Source organism: Perissodus microlepis, chromosome 7 (assembly GCF_051167445.1).
Source record: "Perissodus microlepis isolate ML-2025 ecotype Zambia chromosome 7, ASM5116744v1, whole genome shotgun sequence".
Lineage (NCBI taxonomy): Eukaryota > Metazoa > Chordata > Actinopteri > Cichliformes > Cichlidae > Perissodus > Perissodus microlepis.
The window spans coordinates 13116257-13127305 of NC_140467.1; positions in this window are offsets into that span (position 1 = coordinate 13116257).

The following is an 11049-nucleotide window of genomic DNA, read 5'->3' on the forward strand; positions in this document are numbered from 1 at the left end:
TTGGTGTATAGTTTTCATATACTATTAATATCCAGACAAAAAGCTAACACCATTCACACATTGATAATAAAGTATTCGCATAATAATTCTCTGTGCTTGGTCTGTTAGATCTTTATAATCACTAATTCTCTATAATGTATATTTTACTGTATCCTAAAGAGGACATATCCAGGCACACACAGACACACACATATATTTATATATATATATATATATAATATATACATATATACATATATAGTTAAACTGGTTGATACGCATATTAAGCATGGCTTATATTTCAAAAAAAGACACCAGCATGTGCACAAGCTTGTTTCAGAGAGAGGAAGTAAGGGGCTGGACCAAAGACGAATATAAGGAAAAGTTATTTTTATGAACTGTGAATCAAGCAAAGCTACTCTAGCAGAGTTCAAGACTGAAACTGGAGCTGGGAATGGGAATAATAGGTCCTCTTTAAAAAGCACACTGATACCAATACCACTTGAGATTTCTCAGTATTATTTTTTTAGAAAATAGAAATCATAATAAAGTAATGGATAATATTATATGTTATACCAAGATGTAGTGTAAGGTTTTGTTTGGCTTTAGCCTTATGGGCCAAAGGCTGAGAAACACATTTCGCAGTCAGTCTGGGAGCACTTAATATAAAAGAAGAAACATCTCTGTTGTGCTCAGCTTTTAGAAGCAGAAAATAAGCTGTCAATTCACTGTTTATTCTGACTGTGGGTTATTTAAATATCTCAGCAGATAAATGACATTTATATTTCAGTAGCGTCTCCAGTACCACGTACATCACTGGATTTTTAGACAAGCCAGCTCAAGTGAACCAGATGTCCTTGAGGTCCTAAGGAGCCCCGGTAATGGGAACTGGGAGGAGATGGTTTCATAGAGGACAGTGTAGGAGGAAATGAGGAAACTGCTCGGTAGCAGCTAGGTCGTCCTTTCAGAGGTGTTTCTACTGCAGCACATCATCGTTGGCTGATGGTCTCACATCTCCGCAGCCAGCTTGTCTCACAATGGCCGTTGTTATAAGTGACCAGGGATGGAGCACGCTGAAAACCACCACAGTGATACTGGAATGTATGCAGAGAAACCAAGAAGTTTTACAAGCCTGCTGGAATCTTAAAAACTGCAGCCAAGCTGGATGTGGTTTAGCTGGCTTCCTTCATAATTGCTGGTATTGGGTTGTCAGGTTGGCGGTGATGGTAGCGAGGGGGGTGGGGGGGCTGCAGAGGTCTCTGCCAGCATTCAGCAATAGAGACATTCACTGACACTGATTCTGGTTTAATGAGCACTGAAATGTGCAGTTACAAGGATATGTGTGTTTTCCAGACCTCCGAATTTTTGAAGTTTGTGAACAACATGCTTTAAACAGTGACAACTAGAGAAGATGATATTTTTTATGAAGGGTTATCATTTTTTTTCTTAAAAATACTTCTTCCCGACTGCGTGTGCAGCATCTCTGTCCTTCACACTCCTCCAGAAAGGCTCAGACAGCCTCCTCCAGGATTGCTGTCTGTCTGGAGCCAAGACTGTGTAGAGTTCAAACAGCGGAGAGGAGTGGCTCCACTCCGCCTCTGTCTCTGCCTCTTCCCTACAACTGGGGGCCATTATCTCGCTCCTTTGTGTCTCTGTTATGGGAAAAGGGCCCACATTACCACTGGAGAGGAACTGGCAGACAATTATATGGGGTGGCGAGGAGCTAAGACTCGTAGTGAGCAGATTACACAAGCCGCCACAGAGCGTATGAGAGGGGGCCTAATTAGACAGGGCTGGGGAGAGGCCAAGCGACAATACACATCTACTGTGACTGCATCTCTGGGAAGGCGCCTGCTCTACGCTACTCCAGAGCTTGAATAGTTGTGGCAGGAGGACTGTAACTCTGGGCAAGATGGAGGAGAGAACGGGAAAAGCCATGTAAGCAGCTTTGTGTGCTCTATGGGCTCAGGAATGGTATTGATTAGCAGGCCGCAGCCCTCAATCGCTCTTACCCCCCCCCCCCCCCCCCCCCAAAAAAAAGGGCAGCCATTTTGTTCCACTGGTTATGATACACTGAGCCGTAGTTGCAGCTCTGCATTGACTATAAACGGCTGTTCGAACGAAGGCAACCTGGTAGCTACTTTTCACGTCAGCCCAAAGACAGAACTGTGTATTCGATGTAGAAGTGCTACATATGTGTGCATTCGTGTTTCTGCACAAGCTGCTTTTTAAAGCCCTGAATTTTGAAACCCTGTTATTATGGCTTCTATGCTGCCAAAGCCTCAGTACATTCCTTGAACTGTAGATTTTTGTCTGTAAGACTCGTAAGGTTGCTTTCTCCCTGTTCGCAGATGGAACCAAAAGGAATTGCAAGGTAATTGCAATCGACTCACTAACCTTCCAAAAACTGAGAAAACTGAGTCGGAGTTAAAGAGGATTAATCTCTAGCTGTTCTCAAAATAGATTAGAGACTTAGAAAAGACATAAAAGTCAGTTTTAAGAAGTTAGGTCATTTGAACCAGGAAGAGCTAAAGCAGCTTGCTACCAGTGATGACCCTGTTCAGCACATCTGGCCCCAGTAAAAAGCTCAGTGAGGTAATAGCACCTTTTGAAACAAAGAGAGATTACACAGAGTGCCTGAAACACTTCCTGCTCTCTGTCTCTCATGAACGGCGGCCCACGGAAAGCCTTCTCACCTTGGCTGAGGGTGTTAATTACGGCTCCTCGCAGCTGCCATGCTCGCCACTTCCTGGGCGTGCTGATACATGCAAGCGCACAGGGGATCCACGCTCTCAGAGGGGATTATGGGCTAGTACGCAGAGCAAGATGCAAAAGGAAGTATTTTTTATTCTTTTGGTACCTTTCCACCTGAATATATCTGCACTATCTGGCTGATGCTTGCATTCCTGCCCCACCACCATCACAAGAATATATTTTTTTAATACTTCCTATGTGCTCTGTTGTTAAATCTCACATCCAAAGTGGCATTTATGGTTTGCATCCCTTGAATGACAAACCATGATTCTGCTACTGTGCTGCGGGCCCCTAGCTGAGCCTGGAATAGACCATTGAGTAAGCATTTAGGCGGGTTTTTTTTCAGAAGCCAAAGGCAGCTCGGTCCTGATGATATTCTGCTGAACCCACCCTCCCTTCAGTAATTACAGGGTGCACAGGGGCCTCTCTGACGTACGAAAAAGGATTTATTTTAGTGAGTTTCCACAGAGGTTAAAAGAATGCCACAGTGTGAGCACACACACACACGGACATGCACATGAACACACACAACCCTGGACTCAATATCGATAGCATTTATTAACCGCCTGTCCTACTCAGATCATAAACGCTATTGCCCTCATTGTGGCATTCAGGTATATTAAACATGTTTTTAAGATATATTTTAATGTTTTAAGCAGGAATTAGTATGTTTAACACCTAAGCATATAACTTCATGATATCTGCAAATCCTTTTGTCACTTGTTTGAATTCAAACTGAATGATGTCACACTGGATCTTTACTGCAACACAGTCAACCTGAGTGGATACAGGCGCTTCTTTCTTACTTGCGCTCAGCTGTGACACTGCTGGGCTTTCTCCACTGCAAACTGCTATTTCTTTCCCCCTTTAAATCAGAAATCTTCTTTCATTTAACCCCCCTAACACTACAGAAACTACAGGGTCTACCTTCTTTAATATTTCACTTTTCTTCAAAAGTTTTGTCTCTGTCTGTACAGGAAGTTTCACTGATGAGCAGAGAAAAAAAATGTTTGCTGCGTTTTGTGTGACATAATGTCAGAAACCTCTATAATTTAGGCAATAACAGCCTTTAATAGAGTTACTTTATGGGCTATAATCAAATCTCTCCAGACCCCTCTACCTAAATTGTGAGGCAATAACACATGAGTGTGCTGGGGCAGTGCTGAGATACATATTTTTATGCCTGCATGGTTGTGGTTGTGCCTGCCTGTGGGCTTTTTTGGAAATGTGACTCTTTGAGAGAAGCAGTCACAAAGCACTTTGCACTTTTTTTCTAAGAAATGCAAAATATATTCACTTAACTCTGAGTCTCACTTGTTTGGAGGAGTAATCCTATATATTACAGTATGTCATGCTCATTGATCTCACCAAGAGCTCAACAACTTTTTCCATAGGCCCATTTTGTCCTTTTAGAAGTCTGACTGAGGGCTGTTTTTTTTTTTTTTTCCAAGGGGCTGTAAAAGAGAAGATCTAGGAACGCAGCCCCCCCCCCCCCCCCTTTTTTTTTTTTTTTCTTTCTCCAGGCCTCCTAATATGTTCCATATTGTGAGTTTAAATGGGGTGGACTCAGGAAATGCAGTCACACTGCTTTACCTTCCAAGCTTCCAGTCTGAGGTTTGGCCTGCAGTGGTGGTGGTTGTGTGGACCAGGGCTGATTGGGTGGCTGGAGCTGCCGAAGTGGTTAGGCTCAGCCATGTGGGCTTTCTTCCTCCTCTCCTCAGGAGCCAAGATGTCCACGTTGCTGATTCTGTTTTGTTATGTTGCTCTGTCTGCAGAGAAACCCCACTTCGTGTACACACTGAACACTAATGACTAGCACTTGCGTTCTGTTTACCAACTTCAACTTTCTCCAAGCTTAATCGTCGTAGTTTATCGTGCAGAAATGCTCAAAGGAATAGTTTTGACGCGTGAGAGTTAGCTATAAAAAAAGACTGATATCACTGCAAGGTAAAGCTACAGTCAGCAGCTGTTTAGCTAAGCATAGGTTGAAAGTTGGAAACAAGAAAAACAACTGGTTTGGATATCTCTCCTACAAACTGTAAGGTAATGATGGAAGTAACCCTGGATCTGAAAAGTAAAACCACTGTGGAAGGACCTTAATAGACCAGCAACTTTGTGCTTTGTCTACATGCTGCAGATGTATACCAACACCAGAGACAAGTGTCAAAAATATGTGGAACAACTGGTCTGTGGGCTTCTTTTGTTTGGGTGTTTGCTGTTGTTGATCCCTTAACTTATAATGAATTTAGGTTACCTTAGAAATTGGATGCCATTGATTGGATTTCAAGTCAGAAAAGCAAGGAAAAAAGGATAATAGTGAAGTGAAACGGAGTGTTAACAGTGTTCTGTCGGCGCTTCCCTGCAGCTTACTTCCACTGTCACTCCTTTTCCTGTTTAAGCCCACTTTTCCACCAATTAGCATTCTAACGTCACATCACCATCAGGCTGTTGGACTTTGGAGGGCTTCGCACGAGGACATTTTCTTAGGTTGCTTACCACAGATCCTTCACTCTGCATAGACGCAAATGTACTAGCATGAGTTTCACTTTAAACCGACTATCTCTCTAATGAGTAGCAGGTGACGACTCATCTGGTCGCTAAAAAGCATTTTCCAGGAATGTTTTTTAAAATGACAGCAGTTGCCACTCAATTTAACACCTCAATAAGATTTTCTTTATAGGTTTATGCTCTCAAATGCTAGCTTCAAGTCTTGCTTGATGCAGCATGAAATCTATTTTGTAAATTATGGTCCTCTTGACATTAAAACTGACAATAAAGTGGGTTTAAGGTGTGGCTATAATTGTGATTGACAAGCTGCACCCATATGGGCGTGTAGCGTCCCTCGGTTTTTCAGTCAGATCCACACCTTGCCTGGTTTCCTGGACAAAATGTCAAAGCCGAGTTTCCCGAATGGTAGATCAAAAACAACTAGAGGATCTCACAGTCTTTGTTTTCATCTTTCATATATAGTGTCCTCTCGCCAAACAAAGGAAAAGTACCCTGAAACCACTTAATTTAACCTGTTACCTGTTTTTGTTTAATTTATACAGAATATATGTGTAAATATAACTTTTTTTTAGCAGCAGTAACACAGCATGCGATCACTGAAGACTTCTTTATCGGCATTTGCCCCCAAGGTATTGTGAGATTTCTATTAAAGCCACTGCTAAAGTCTCAAAGAACCCTTTAGCTGTTTGACTTTCTGTAACTGTTCAAGTCCTCTGCTGGGCAGTGTGGGGCCAGCTCCAAGAGCGTATCTCTGAGAAGAGTGAAGATGAGTGAGGAGGTTCAAATTCCAGCCCAGAGGTCAGATTTCGCATTCCTGGGGCACACACCACCGCCTGTCTCCATACTGACATACCTGCTGAGTGTTTGAGTACCAGCAAGGGGCCAGGAATGTGTGTGCATGTGTATCTGTGTATGTGTGTGAGTGTGCGTACATGTGATAGTTTTTTCGAACATGTGTTGAATTGGACATATTACATTCTAATAAACATCATCCAACATGAACACAGAAAGTCATCATAACACACAGCCGCTTTATTCTCTCTCTCATCTTTCATACGGGGTAAAAACACACAGATGTCGAGAGGATTTGGCCCACCCATTCAAAGCCGAGCACTCATTACTCCACACATGCCATTCACAATCAGCTCAGCTCAAGGGTGGGTAGGAGTCTCGTCTCATTTCAGCAGAGCTGTGCACTTGAAGCACAGGGGAATCCAGAGAGGAGAAACCACTGGAGGTTTTAACTGCCCGTGGTGCCTACTGGGCTGCTGCGCTGCAGCATTTTATTTTAACGTAAAAGCCTCGCTAAACAAAACTGACTCGTCTTTGTAATTGTTCAGTCATTCTGTTGTGATTTTCATGGGACGAGGGATATGAATACCAGCCCAGCCGCACACAATGGTTTTCATTATTTTAACAATAGTGTTTATTTCACTGTCTTTGAACTGGGCCAGTATGAGTAACATGAGGGGGAAGTAAATCACTAATTAGATTTAAGTGATGCCTTCTTTGTTGCAAATATAGTTGCAAGACAAATTCAGTATTCACTGGATGATGTCGTTTCTGGATTCCTGGACTTTTAAACATTCAGACACTTTTTTTCTACAATAAAACTGCTAAAGTGTCCTAAACTTTTCCTCCTTGTGTAAAGGTTTTATGGACTATGACATTGTCTTGGATGTTAAAAGCAGTACTCATGATGACTGTACTGCTTTAAATTTATGTCAGACTTGGCAACCCCACTAAAGTACACTTCAATACTACATTCAATACTCTCCTCGTTGCCAATCCAGCTACAGTAGACGGGGATGCCTCTGGCTGGGAATTGTTGGCTCATCTGCTCAATACTATAGATTAGCAACACACCCCCTCCAAGCAGTGATTTATCTCTCTTTTCATGGTAAACGCATGTTAGCTTGCATTAATCTTCCCCGAAAGATAAATACCTAAACCAGAAGATGGGTGTCCAGTCCTTAAGCTCTCTGCTTTGTGGGGTCCCTTGAGAACATAAGTGTCCCCATCCCCTGAGGACAGCCAGCGGGAGCAGGCCCTGTTAATAACATGTCTTATTCCTCGAGGGCTGTGCAACATGATCTCCATCTGACATTCCTGGGCTTTTGTTTGCCTCCATTTCCAGCCCCAACTGCTTCACTCGTCCCGTGCCATCCCATATGAGGCTGTTTAACATCTTAATCTGCTGCTGTCTTTCATCTGGCTCCTGTTAAAGCCTTAACAGAAAGATTGTGAATGCTAACTTCTGTCAGCACCTTGCTGTAAGAGAGAGGGGGGCAGAGGTGGAGAGAGGCAGAGGAGCAGACAGAAGAGAGACGGGGAAGATTTAGGAAAGCAGAGTGGAGTGCAGAAAATACTTGCTCAGTGGTGGAGCAAGTATTCAGACACAATTTCTATTTTCTTACTTACTCGCTTCTTAAAAGCACGACATTCTACGATAATGTGCTTCCTCTGAGTTTAATTCTGTGATTACAGTCTCAGTACAGATGCTGAATACTGTTGTATGAAGGTAATTTGGCTGCTATTTTCCAAAACAGGAGTTTAAAAATGAATCTAAAAAGAATGGCAAATAATTAAATTAAATTAAATGAGTTTAAATGAAATCTTAGTCTGAAATATAACTACTACTTGCTCTTGCAGGAAATGATGTAAGCCCATGTATTTTTCTTCTGAGGTGATCTTAACATGACTATGTGAATGGATCTTAACTTATGAATGAAATATGTATAAATCTCTGTGTTCTCTATGTGTTTTCAATACGGTATAGCAATCACGAGTGTTTGTGTGTGACAGCACAGAGAGCAGAGAAGCTTCTAATTACCAAATGTCCATCAGCACAATCCTCAACCTCTTGCTATTCAGGCCAAGGTTTTACTACCATGAGACTTTTTCGCACACATTTGTGTTCTTGGTGTCTGGTAGCTTGAGTTACATGGTAAGAGGGATCAGGATTTTCCTATTTCTGAGGAAAAACAAAATAAATAACAAAATAGAATAAGGCACTTATAGGGAGAGAATTGTGGGCTGTATGGCAGGTTAAATAAATTTTTAGCTTTCCCCTGCAGTTTTCTTTCATGCAAAGACTTAAGTAGGTCTTTTTTTCATATTGAGATTTTGAGATTTAGGATTAAATATGTCCAGTCCATCTTATTTAGCACCTCCCATCTGCATTTAGACTAAATAGCAGATGAGGGTTAAATGTAAAAACAAATGAAGAAAGAAATAATTAAAAGCAAATGTAACAAACTGAAGTCTTGGCCTTTTTCCAAAGAGTGCATCTTTTTCTGTAGTCATCGCTGCAGTAGCTACCCCTCCATCTCCCCTTTTTTGGATATTTTTTCTCTTTCTTCGCACTTTATCGTATATATCAAATACCTGAGTGTACGGCATGCGCTCATTTTCTGATAACTCTTCCCTCTGTGCCGTCATCTCCCTGACTTGTGCCTGTTAAGGCAAAGTGAGTTAGGTACAATTACTCTATCTGTGCCGCTCTTGTCAGCTTGTTGCTGTGCAAGATGGTGTAGTTCTCACAGATTCCATGGCAGATTTATGTGAACGCTCATCCCCTCACCTGTGGCAGCAGGTACAAGTGGCGGCAGCCTGTCAGAGCCTAGGGGCCTGATGATGTTCTTACAGCTATTAACACAGCAAGCAATTGCTAACAGGAATGAGCCTCCAGCTACGCAGGCAGGGTCATCTTCAGTACATTGGAATCTCATGCATCAGACAACCCGGGACTGTCGCTAGGAGGATAACAATGCTTAGCATAAGGCAGCACACAGATCAGTGCAGTCCCTGCGCCATCACTCAGCCCATCTCATCTGCATTCCTCTAATTGCTTGAGTCTTTTTTTCTTTGGCCTGTATGAACAAAATGAAGCAATCCAGGGGAATTAATATAAATGCTATAATAACTGCCCTCGGGGCTACTCAAAATCATGATAATAGCAGGCGCCTCGCAAGCAGAAAGAAAAAGAAAATCCTCATTACACTTGCTCCTGCATTCTTCCTGAACGGACGACATGCTGCGGCTTGCCATTTCAGCTCACAAAGTGTACAGACTCATCTATATTACTGCCCCTCATTCCTGAATGGGCTCTAAATTGAAAGAGGAGGCTTGAATCTGGCTACGTTATGTGCGTGAGATTGATGTAATGAAATGTCAAGGTGGTGGTGTGAAAGTTCAGTTCTTCTCCAGGAATCCAAGCTTCGGTCATGAGCTCTTCTGCCAAGCATTCAGTCCAGAGTGTAGGTTTAAACTGAGAGCAAGGTAACTTTGGTCCACGGCATTGGTTTATTTTTGCTGGCACGTGCTCATTTTTGGGCACAACCAGGCAACTGCTAGTACTGCACTTCAGGTCCCTGGCACAGCCTCAGTCAGTGAGGTACAGTATCAGGGGATTTCTTCCCTCTGGCGATGGCTCCACTCCAGCCTAAGAGGCCTGTTCAGATCTAAAGAGAGGCCCCCTGTGTCAGTGTGATCACTGTGTGAGAATAGACCAGAATAGGCAGTCGGTTGTTACAGCTAGAGACACGCTGGTGGAGGCTGATCAGGCTTACTACACGAAGAGTCAAAGAGCCGTTTTATTTTGTTTTGACTGGACAATATGGGCAGAAATCTGTGCCATCAGAAACGGAATTTGAATAAGTTAAATTTGAATTTGAATTGCTCAGATTGAATCTGAATTGTAACTTGAATAAATGCTTTTGAAAACTGAATTTGAATTAGTCTAATTTGAAATTGAATTTATGGTTTGAAAATGATCATCACTAAATTGAAATTGAATTTTATATTTTGAAAATGAATTGATTTGCTTTGAAACTGCATTTTATCCTTTAAAAATTCAGCTCTCGAATAATTTCAGTTTCACTTCTCACCATTCAGTTTCAGTTCTACAATTCAATTTCAGTTCCAAAATTCAGTTTTTTGGAACTTACATCCGGTTCCGGTTCAAGCGCAGATTAATAGAACTACGTTTTACTAGCGGACCGAAAGTGTTACTGACGGGAATCTACAGCATCTTGAGCTGAATTAAGAATTCAGAAGTCATTCGTCATGTCGAATGACCAGCGGATAAACTCTCAGGTTGGTAATAAATGTATTACATGTATAAGAACAAGCGTCATGTTAACAAATGATAGCCGTAAGGTAACTTTTATGCTTATAGTAGCTGTTAGCTAAAAACGCTAATTTAGCGTAGTTTGCCCTGGATTCAGCTTTGACAAACAAATATGATCGACTGTTTCTAGTAGAATTCCAAAGTTGTCATCTTGTACCCTCTCAGAGTACCCCGTCTGTATGCTTGCAGAGACCCCTACAGTAGGGAAACATGCAAAACGGTGTCCAAACCTTTGTATTTTAGCTTTATTTATGTCTTACACAGCATCCCAACTCTTTAGCTAACTTAATAACTTTAGCTAAAGTGAATAGTTAGTCTAATTCATTAGTGCAGCATTACTGGATCACCTCTGTTTGAAGTGATATAATATGATATACAACTATCACTGTGTTTAACTACCATAATAATTCTTAGGGTACTGAGGGCATGCTTAATTAGATTTTTTTTCTTAAAGCATACTGCTCCATTACTATGTTTGACAGGCTGAAGTTGTCGGGTCACCTCCTTAATCGACCATCTTTTATAGGTGTTTTGTGCCAGAAATGGAGTGTCCACTGAAGACTGAAGATACTGAATCTCTACGCCTTGCCATTGATCCCTCTTGTGCCTTCATCTAGACAAGAGACATCAACTTAACCACTCTCATATGCTCTGTACCTACATCACCTTCCCTGACA